The sequence below is a fragment of the Cryptomeria japonica genome, chromosome 5 (genome assembly GCF_030272615.1).
Source record: "Cryptomeria japonica chromosome 5, Sugi_1.0, whole genome shotgun sequence".
NCBI classification, from domain to species: domain Eukaryota; kingdom Viridiplantae; phylum Streptophyta; class Pinopsida; order Cupressales; family Cupressaceae; genus Cryptomeria; species Cryptomeria japonica.
The window spans coordinates 364,249,241-364,261,267 of NC_081409.1; positions in this window are offsets into that span (position 1 = coordinate 364,249,241).

Below are 12,027 nucleotides of genomic sequence, written 5' to 3' on the forward strand. Positions count from 1 at the left end.
TGCTCAACACTTCACCTAGCTGGTGTTGCTCAATTGCACCAACTCACCAGGCCTAGTTTCTCTCTAGACCTTCAATTACCTCTCAATCTCTTCTAGGGATTTATTCTTTATCTCACTAAGTTTTTTTCTTCAAGTGTTTTGGCTAGGAACCCTACCAATTCATAGTGTTTCCCATGTACTCAATTATGGCTTCTTGGCTTCAAGTTGTCAAAATGACCTCCTACCATTGTGAGATAATGCACAGGTGTGGAGGTGTCTTCATTCATGTTTTGGATGCATTTAGGGTCCATTTTAATTTTTCCATCAATAGGTTTCTTACCAATTCCAAAATCTTGTCTAGAAAAGGGCTACAAGGAATTAGCCCAATTAGGCCTCCTAAAACTGGTTTTTAGGGCTTGAGTGAAAACGGTCCAAAAGACCCCCAAAAAAAATTGGATTTCCTTCAATGATTCACCTAACCTCAATATATTTTTGTGTTTTTAGCTTCTTGTTCCACCATTCAATGTGCTAACCCCAAAATGAGGGTTTTGGAGGGTTTCTAGGCCTTCTAGGTGGTAGTGACAGGTCAACTTGGGGTTTATGCATTAAATGACCTCTTCAAGGCTCCTCCTTGCATTGGAAAATCTGCCCCAAATCCTTGGACCCCTTCAAAAACTAATTAAAGGATTTGACAACCACCCCTGCACTTGGAATTTCATTTTCACCTTATTTCATCTAACCGGGTTGCTCCTGGACTCGCCTAGAATAAGGTGACAGTCATATCAAAACTCTTCTCCAGAACTTGCACCTATATATGTACTCTGTACAGAGGGTTTTCCATCATTTCTTAACAATTTTTAATGGCAGCACATGTGGAACTCATGGGGCAACCATATTTACAAGAAAACTGTTATATACAAGCCAAAACTGGCTGCTTGCAAACTAAAGCAATAAAACACTAATGAACAGTATCTACATAGCTCTAAATTGAACCAACAAAACAATAACACATAGGAGAAACTCAATCCATTCTTGGATCAATGTATTCAATCCATCTTTAATTACAAAATGAGTAAAATCAAGCCAAAACGCTGCCAACTAGTCTGAAAATGAGTAGTTTCAAATTGTTAAGCTCACAAAACACATTCACCAACCTTGGTAACCATGCAAGAAAGGGTCCTTATATATTTCCAACATGTGAAGTCATTCTAGGGGATTGAAAAATTCCTAACTACTACAAAATCCATGATAATGCATTCCCAAGGTCTATTTGGTATGGGAAGAGGTTGGTATAAACCGGCATTTGTAGAAGCACCCTTGGCTTTTTGGCAAACTATAAAATTCTCCACATATTTCTTCACATCTTGATTCATCCTTGGCAAATAATAGTATCTTTGAACCAACTCTTGATTCTTATTGACTCCAAAATGTCCACTAAGGCTGCCATTATGCTTCTCTTGAATAAGGTTTTCTCTCATTGAGCCTCTAGGCACAAAAAGCTGCCCACCTTTGAACAATAGTTCATTTTGCAAGGTAAAATCAGAATACTCACTATGGAAGTGATTTTGGTACTCCTTACACACCTTGTAGGCATTTGAGAAGTCTTCATCCTCTGGGTACAAGTCTCTAAAACTATCCACACCTATTCTTCTTAATTGGACTTCTTGGATTGTCAAAAGTCTTCTACTTAATGCATCAGCTACTCAGTTTAACTTCCCTTTCTTGCACTTAATGGTGAATGTATAGGCCTACATATACTCCACCCATTTCATGTGTTTATGATTGAGTTTATCTTCTGAGTTTAGGAAACTCAATGCTTGGTTGTCCGTATAGACCACAAATTCTTTAAGGAGGAGATAGTGTCTCCATTTCCTCAATGCCTACACTAAAGCATACAACTCAAGATCATAAGAGGAGTATTTCCTCTTGGCATCACTTTGCTTCTCACTATGGAAATCTACTGGTCTTTCTTCTTGGCTTAGGACAACACCTACTGCAACATTGCTTGCATCACATTCTACAATGAAAAGTTTCTCAAACTTAGGCAACACTAGCACCGGTTAGGTAGCTATCTTCTCCTTCAAGGTTTCAAAACCTTTGTTTGCTGCTTCACCCCACTAAAACTTTTCCTTTACTCCACCTCTAATGGTATCTAGTATTGGTGCACATATTGCACTGAATTGCCTAATGAACTTCTTGTAGTACTGAGCTAGTCCATGGAAGCTTCTCACCTCTGTTACTATCTTAGGAGTAGGCCAATTTACAATGGCTTAAACCTTGCTTGGATCCATCTTGAGGTTTCCTTGAGACATCACAAACCCAAGGTAAACCAACTCCTGCTTGACAAACTCACACTTATCCAAATTCATGGTTATCTTTTCATCATACAATCTTTGTAATACATCTTGTAAATGATTAATGTGATCTGCCCTATCTTTACTGAAAATGAGAATATCATCAAGATATACTACCACAAACGTACCTATGAAGTCCTTCATCACCTCATTCATGAGTCTCATGAAGGTGCTTGGAGCATTGGATAAGCCAAATGGCATTACAAGCCACTCATAAAGACCCTCAGTAGTCTTAAATGTAGTTTTCCATTCATCACCCTCCTTAATCCTAATTTGATGATAGCCACTCTTAAGGTCAATCTTGGTAAAGTACTTGGCTTCCCCTAAAAAGTTCATTAGGTGTTCTATTCTAGTAATAGGAAACCTATATCTGATGGTTATCCTATTTATGGCTCTAGAATCAGTACACAATCTCCAAGTACCACCCTTTTTTGGTGCTAACACGGTAGGGACAACACAAGGGCTAATACTTTTCCTAATTAGGCCTTGGTCTAAGAGCTCTTGGATTTGCTTGGCAATTTCAACGTTTTGTTGTAGAGTCATTTTATAAGCTTCCTTATTAGGCAAGGATGCTCTGGGAATGAAGTCTATTTGATGGCCGATAGTTCTTTTAGGTGGTAAGGTGGTTGGCTGTCCTTCACTTACTATGCCTTTGAATTTCTTCAACAAATCTTGCACCTCTAATGGAAAATATTGCTGCTCTTTCTTGTCTTCTTCTTTGGGCTTCATCACAAGTGAAAATCCTATACCTTCACCTTCCTTAAGTGTGTTTAAGAACTATTTTTCACTCACCAAAAGAACATTAGGTTCTGCTGCCCTCTTTTCTCCTCCTTCAAGGATAGACTGAATCTTGAATGTGACTCCATCTTTCTTGAATGAGTATGCATTCTTGGCTCCATCATGGATAGCTTGTATATCAAATTGCCATGGTCTTCCTAAGAGAAGATGACATGCATCCATGGGTAATACATCACATAACACCTTGTCCTTATACCTTCCAATGGTAAAATTCACCCATGCTTGCTCATGGACTAGTACATGTTGGCCTTTGTTCAACCAAGTGACTCTATAGGGATTGTTGTGAGGTATCCTTTGCGATTTGAGCTTTCTCACTACCTGTTCTAACACAATATTGTCTGTAGACCTCGAATCAATGATCACTTTGCACACTTTGTCCATAATCTTGCATTTGATCCTAAATAAGGACCTTCTTTGGCTTGGCTCTTCTCTGACCGATTCTTTGATCAATGTTATCCTTATCATCAAGTTGTCACCTACCTCTGACTCTAAGGCAACCTCTGAAGTCTTGTTGCTTGAAGACTCTTCTTGAAGATATATCAGTCTTCTTTCACCACCATGTCTTGATGATCCCTTCTCTGGACATCTATATGCTGGATGACCAAGTTGGTTACAATGGTAACACTTCATTGTTGCAAAGTATGAGGAACCTCTACCTTGGCCACTAGATCTTCCTCTAAAAACACTATTGGATCCCCTTCCTTTATTGAATCCTCCTTTACTACTATCACTATCTTATTACTCAATGAGTTTAGACTCTCCTTGTGTTCTTTTTTAAGAACTACTTTCACCAAAGCCTCCTCTATGGCCTCTATTATCTTTTCCTCTACCCCTGCCCCTATTGTTGCTTGAGTCATGTCTTCTATTAAGTTTTTCCTCCACCTTAAGAGAAAGTTGATAGGTTTGATGGACTATTTTTGGGCTCAATAGACTGATTTCTTCTTGGATGTTCCACCATAGACCATTTAGGTACCTCACAACCTTGAGACTCTCTTCTTCCACCGTATGAGATCTAAGAATAAGTTTGTGAAAATCCGCTGTATAGCTACCGAAATCAAGATATTTTTGTCTTATAATTTGCCTCTTCCTATGAATTTTCATTTTATAGTCATCAGGGAGATAGACTTCTTTGATTTTGACTAACATCCCTTTCCAAGAAGAGATGGGTGCTTTGCCCATTTTCTTCCTTTCATCTTGCACAAATTTTCACCATGTGAGAGAAACTCCTCTCATCTTTGACTTGGCTACCTTGACTCTCTAGGCTTCAGTTATGCCTTCACATTTAAAATGGTTCTCCATGCCTTCTATCCATTCTAGGACCACTTTTGCCTCCATCTTACCAGTGAACAATGGCAATCCTTCCAGTGATTTGCCACTCAAGGCCTTCAATGCCTTCAAAAAAGGTTTTTTCTCTAGGATAGGATCAGGTTTAGGTATCTTGTCTATCCCTGCCACTTCTTTACCCTTCCCTTCTGCTCCTTCCTTTTTTACCATCACTTCATCTGCCTTGGTTTCTACCTCTCTAAGCTTACTCTCCAATTCTAGCAACTTCTCCTTCAGGAGTCTATTCTCTTCCTCCTGATCATCAACTTTCTTTGCCAACTCTGCATTGGTCACCATGTTGTTGTCTCCTATAGATTCCACTAAGGACATCTACTCACCTAGCCCAAATCTTATGGGCTCTGATACCAATTTGATGGGGTTTACCTAGTTTGTTCAACACTTCACCTAGCTGGTGTTGCTCAATTGCACCAACTCACCAGGCCTAGTTTCTCTCTAGACCTTCAATTCCTTCTCAATCTCTTCTAGGGATAGATTCTTTATCTCACTAAGGTGTTTTCTTCAAGTGTTTTGGCTAGGAACCCTAGCAATTCACAATGCTTCCCATGTACTCAATTATGGCTTATTGGCTTCAAGTTGTCAAAATGACCTCCTACCATTGTGAGATGATGCAGAGGTGTGGAGGTGTCTTCATTCATGTTTTGGATGCATTTAGGGTCCATTTTAATTTTTCCATCAATAGGTTTCTTACCAATTCCAAAATTTTGCCTAGAAAAGGGTTAGAAGGAATTAGCCCAATTAGGCCTCCTAAAACTGGTTGTTTAGGGCTTGAGTGAACATGGTCCAAAAGACCCCCAAGCAACTTTGGATTACCTCCAATGATTCACCTAACCTCAATATATTTTTGTGGTTTTAGCATCTTGTTTTACCATTGAATGTGCTAACCCAAAAATGAGGGTTTTGGAGGGTTTCTAGGCCTTCTAGGTGGTAGTGACAGGTCAACTTGGGGTTTATGCCTTAAATGACCTCTTCAAGACTCCTCCTTGCATTGGAAACTCAGTCCCAACTCCTTGGACCCCTTCAAAAAATTAGAAAGTGATTTGACAATGACCCCTACACTTGGCACTTCATTTTTACCTTATTTCATCTAACCGGGTTCATCTTGGACTTGCCTAGAATAAGGTGACAGTCATATCAAAACTCTTCTCCAGAACTTGCACCTACATATGTACACTGTACAGAGGGTTTCCCATCATTTACCAACAAGTCTAGATGGCAGCACATGTGGAACTCATGGGGCAACCATACTTACAAGAAAATTGTTATATACAAGCCAACACTGGCTCTTGCAAACTAAAGCAATACAACATTAATGAATAGTATCTACACAACTCTAAATTGAACCAACAACACAATAACACATAGGAGAAACTCAATTCATTTTTGGATCAATGGATTCAATCCATCTTTAATTACAAAATGAGTAAAATCGAGCCAAAACATTGCCAACTAGTCTGAAAATGAGTAGTTTCAGATTGTTAAGCTTGCAAAACACATTCACCAACCTTGGTAACCATGCAAGAGAGGGTTCTTAAAGCTTTCCAACGTGTGGAGTCATTCTAGGGCATTGAACAATTCCTAACTACATCGCTAACCATTTCAGAACAAGAGTTGTCATGACAACTTTTTGCAGTTTTGCTACTTTTGCACTTTTGGTCTTTCCAACCTACAAGACCTATTCCAAGTCATCACAAATGACTTTTAAAAATTTCCTAATACCAATTTAACCCTCCCTAATGCTTATACCAAGTTTTGACACTTTTGACCAACAAAAGGTCAATTACCTACTCAAACTCACTATTTACACAAAAATGCAAACCTAAGAAGTATGAACTCAATCTATGCTTACATTGACTCAAAACACTAACTCTTGGACCCTCCTGGAGTCCTTATTTGCTACTGACTTGGCTAGGGTCAGTACATGCAAAAATTGAAAACATAAACAATCTAAGTCCTAGGTGCTCTTGCACCATTCTCCCAAACAAAGGTTTTTGCTCTAGGATAGGATCGGGTTCGGGTATCTTGTCTATCTCTGCCACTTCTTTACCCTTCCCTTCTACTCCTTCCACTTTTACCATCACTTCATCTACCTTGGTTTCTACCTCTCCAAGCTTACTCCCCAATTCTAGCAACTTCTCCTTCAGGAGTCTATTCTCTTCCTCCTGATCATCCACTTTCTTTGCCAACTCTACATTGGTCACCATGCTATTGTCTCCTATAGATTCCACTGAGGACATCTACTCACCTAGCCCAAATCTTATAGGCTCTGATACCAATTTGACGAGGTTTACCTAGTTTGCTCAACACTTCACCTAGTTGGTTTTGCTCAATTGCACTAACTCACTAGGCCTACTTTCTCTCTAGACCTTCAATTCCTTCTCAATATCTTCTAGGGATTGATTCTTTATCTCACTAAGGTGTTTTCTTCAAGTGTTTTGGCTAGGAACCTTGCCAATTCACAGTGCTTCCCATGTACTCAATTATGGCTTCTTGGCTTCAAGTTGTCAAAATGACCTCCTACCATTGTGAGATGATGTAGAGGTGTGCAGGTGTCTTCATTCATGTTTTGGATGCATTTAGGGTCCATTTAAAGTTTTCCATCAATAGGTTTCTTACCGATTCCAAAATCTTGCCTAGAAAAGGGCTACAAGGAATTGGCCCAATTAGGCCTCCTAAAACTAGTTTTTTAGGGCTTGAGTGAAAACAGTCCAAAAGACCCCCAAAAAACTTTAGATTTCCTTCAATGATTCACCTAAACTCAATAGATTTTTTTGGTTTTAACTTCTTGTTCCACCATTCAATGTGCTAACCCCAAATGAGTGTTTTGGAGGGTTTCTAGGCCTTCTAGGTGGCAGTGACAAGTCAAGTTGAGGTTTATATAGTAAATGACCTCTTCAAGACTCCTCCTTGCATTGGTAACTTTGCCTCAACTCCTTGGACCCCTTCAAAAACTTAGAAAGTGATTTGACAATGACCCCTGCACTTTGCACTTCATTTTCACCTTATTTCTTCTAACCGGGTTGCTCTTGGACTCACCTAGAATAAGGTGACAGTCATATCAAAACTCTTCTCCAGCACTTGCACTTGCATATGTACACTATACAGAGGGTTCCCCATCATGCACCAACAAGCCATGATATCAACACATGTGGAACTCATGGGGCAACCATATTTACAAGAAAACTACTATATACAAGCCAAAACTGGCTACTTGCAAATTGTTACTCCTATATTTTTGCTCATTCCTAAAGCCTCATAATCAAATTAGTTATTATTAATATTTTAATGCTGAAGTTTTTATGGTCAAACTCCATGTCGGATGGGAGATTTTACTTGTTTTATTTTTGAGTTACCCATATACCGAAACAATTAAATCCCCTGTTTTATGTGTGTCATGCAAAAATGATTTCTGGGTTATGCTCTACTCAACTTATTTATTCTACAGTTAAAATTTCACAAGAAATGGAGTCCTCACTAAAAATTTATGCAGGTTTTTCAGTGGCAGCCCAAAAGAACAATTTTCATTCAACTTGAACCTTGAACCTTTTTAAAAAGTTCAAAGTTCGGGTTTAAGTTCAAAGTTCGGTTTCAAGTTCAAAGTTTGAATTCAACTGGAGCGGGCTTTGTAATTTTTGGTCATTGAACTTGAGTTTTGAACCTTTTTGGTTCAAGGTTCAAGGTTCAAAGGTTCAACACGAAGCCAAAATGGAAAGGCAAAGAAATCAATGAAGCATATGGGTGTAGTTTGTGTTTTTGAACCTTTTGATTGAACCTCGTAGGTTCAAGGTTCAAGGTTCAAGCTCTACAAGTTCAAAGTTCAAGGTTTGATTTCAGAGGTTCAAATTCAGAATTGAGAGATTCATCAGATGCAGGTTCAAAGTGTATGAGTTCAAAAATTCAGAAAGTTCAAAAATCCAATAACATTGGCATGTATATTGTTTATAGTTTTTCAATGCAGCCCGTAACCACAAATTTTCTAAGATAGAAAAATCAGTCTTGGTGTGTGCTGAATAACTTTTAATTTCACAGTTGGATCGGGCTGAATTTTTGATATGTTTTAGAAAACCTAGTTTTCTAAATCCTCACTAGAGTGATTGGAAAAATATTATCTCCTACAAAAGTTATTAATCTTTGAGTACGGGTCTATAAAAATTTCAGAGATAATAGATTTGAAGACAAAAAAAAAAAGAGAGTTGTCGGAAGAAGATAGAAGATAAAGGAAAAAATTAATTAATAATATTTTCAAGAATCAGTTATTGATAAATGAAATTCTCAAAGGCTATATATATGTAATGAAAGAAAAGAGTAAGGGTTCTTCTTTCTTTTTCTTTCTCTTTCTGCTGTAAAAGAAGAAGGGGCAGTATTGTTTTCTTGACTGCATAGTTTCATTTTTCAGAAAAATTGAGTCTGTGAGCTCACATTTTGGCATTGATGAAATGAAGAAGATTTTGTTGATCTGTGAATTTGTCAATATTTTCTTTTGATTACAATGATCTTTGTTTCTCTTTTAATTACCTTTCATTGCCTTGTCTGTTACATCAAACTATGTATATGCATTTAATTCTGAAACTTTGATTTCAGAAATAATTTGTATTTGGAAAGAAATCGATTGTTTGCTCATTGCCTAGATTTTCTGATCCACCTTGTCTTTTGAGGCATGAGAGAGACTCGATCAGAGTCCAAGGCATTTTGATTCCATTGGAAAGGGTGTTTTCTTGAGTGTGGATAATTAAATTGTGTTTTACTTATCTTCGTTCATTTCATTATAAATCTACTATTCACATCTATGTCATGGCTATGAGCAGATGTTAGTTGCCTTTATTGCTTTCCAGTCAAAAGCATATTTAGAAATTATACATTTTTTATCTAACAAAGGGTGCTATACCTTTATATCAAAATTCAAGAGAGAACTTTCACTCACCATTGCAAGTGACTCAACTGTTGGTTCTTATTTTTGTCTTTCAAATTTGGGCATTTGGGAGTCATTTTTGAAAGGTATTTAAGAAGGACAAATCTATTAACCAACACAAACTAAAGCAAGAAAACACTAATGAACAATATCTACAAAGATCTAAGTTGAACCAACAACACAATAACACACAGGAGAAACTCAATCCATTGCTGGATCAATGGATTCAATCCATCTTTAATTACAAAATGAGTAAAATCAAGCCAAAACGTTGCCAACTAGTCTGAAAATGAGTAGTTTCAGATTGTTAAGCTTGAAAAACACATTCAAAAACCTTAGTAACCATGCAAGAGAGGGTTCTTATAGCTTTCCCATGTGTGGAGTCATTCTAGGGCATTGAACAATCCCTAACTCCATCGCTAACCATTTCAGGACAAGAGTTGTCATGACAACTTTTAAAAGTTGTCACGACAACTTTTTGCAACTTTGCAACTTTTGCACTTTTGGTCTTTCCAACCTACAAGACCTATTCTAAGTCATCACAAATGAATTTTAAAACTTTCCTAATACCAATTAACCCTCCCTAATGCTTATACCAAGTTTTGACACTTCTGACCAACAAAAGGTCAATTACCTACTCAAACTCACTATTTACACAAAAATGCAAACCTAAGAAGTATGAACTCAATCTATGATTACATTGACTCAAAACAATAGCTCTTGGACCCTCTTGGAGTCCTTATTCACTACTTCCTTGGCTAGGGTTAGTACAAGACAAAATTGAAAAACTAAACAACCTAAGTCCTAGGTGCTCCTGCACTAGTTATGTCAGTGGCCGACATAAGTTTAGTGTGCAATGTTAGTTTGTCTAGATTCATTGACCCTAGGGAATTGTTCCAAGGTTGGTAGTGGACTAAGAGATGTTTATGAAAAGTGTGATGAGGTATCAAGTTGGTGTGTGTATGTAAGAATATGAAATCGAAAAACAATTATTGAGATTCTGTTTGTGCAGTGATTAGTGAAGCTCTGTATTGATGTGTTGTTGAATTTTTGAGGATCTGAAGTGGATCTTATCAGACACTAAGGTGTTACATGAAGATCATTTGACTATTGTTTTTCTAATAGTTTGCAATAGTAAAATCCCCTAACTAGGTAGGTCCGAGCAATCCTTATTTTGTTAATCCCCTAACATGGTAGCTCTATATTAGAGTCTTAAATCCTCTTGCGAGGTTGATCCTAACAAGTCAAAACTCCTAATGGGGCTCATTATATTAAATCCCTTAACCGGGTGACTCCTTACCAGGTCTGCTCCTAACAGGGCATATTTGTAAGACCTTAATCGGTCAAGATTTCTATTATGTAGATAGTGAATCTTGTGGGTATTAACTCCCACCGTGGTTTTTCCCTTTTGGGTTTCCACACATAAATCTCTTGTGTTATGTGTAATTTGTTTTATTAGGCATTAACTTATGAGGTGATATTCCTCTTATGCTTGTTAAGTTTTAAGTTGTTGAAGTCGGTGATCAGATTCATATTGTTTTTGTTTGCACTGATTCACCCCCTATCTCAGTGCCTTATACGTTTATCAGTTTCAATCTCCTAGGTCAACCACACCCCTTCATAACTCTCTCAATTAAATCAACACAAGTTTTCCTCCCGCTAGCACTATCCGTGGGTCACACCCTCAGGTCACATCACAACCCTCTATTTCTTCATATCAATACATTGTTGGTGGTGGTATCACATCCTCATCTAATCAAATCCCTGGATCTAACATGGGTCATTTTGTCCCTCATGTCCCTAACCAACAACCCGATCTCATAAAATAAATTCATGACATGAAGGATCTTTTCAAGAATCTTAAGAATGAGAGAAAGAAGAGACCCTACACTTTGAAATAAATATGTCCTTGTCCCTATGATCCTTCTATTTAAATTGCACCCTACCCACCTGCTTTTGAAATGCCTAAATTAAAAAAAATACAAAGGAAAGGATGATCCTAGAGACCATGTTCACGAATTTTACATCTTATGTCAAGAGGTCTCTTATAGTGATATCTAGCTTAGAAGATTTTTTCCAAAGAGTCTTAGTGGGGACACCCTTGCTTGGTTTTCCACTTTACCCCATGGTTCCATCAAGTCTTTTCTAGACCTAGCAGAAAAGTTTTTGTCCTAATACGCTTATCATATTGAGAATTATGTTTCTATAATGGACTTGTGCAATACAAAGAAAAGGTCTAGAGAAACCTTCACCAACTTCCTCCAAATGTGGTGACATCTCATCAAGAAATTCCCTCAGGACAACCAGAACCACACCTAGTTGAGTTATTTCAATGTAACCTAATACCCGAGTTATCTAAACCTTTAACTTATCAATGTTTAAGTACCTTTGATGAAATATCCAAGAAAGTATTAGCCTTAGAGAATGTACTCCTAGAGGAAGGAACTTTAAAACATTATCAAAAGTCAAATCAAAATTCCTCCTCTTACAATGACAAGACAAAGTTTTGGTCTAAGAACAAGAATGCCATCAATGATGGAGTCGTCGATGCCAAGCATTTCAAAACTATTGCCACCCCATCCAAACCCTCTACCACCAGTAACTTCTTCAACAATCCATCCTACTCATTCAATCAATCTAATTCTT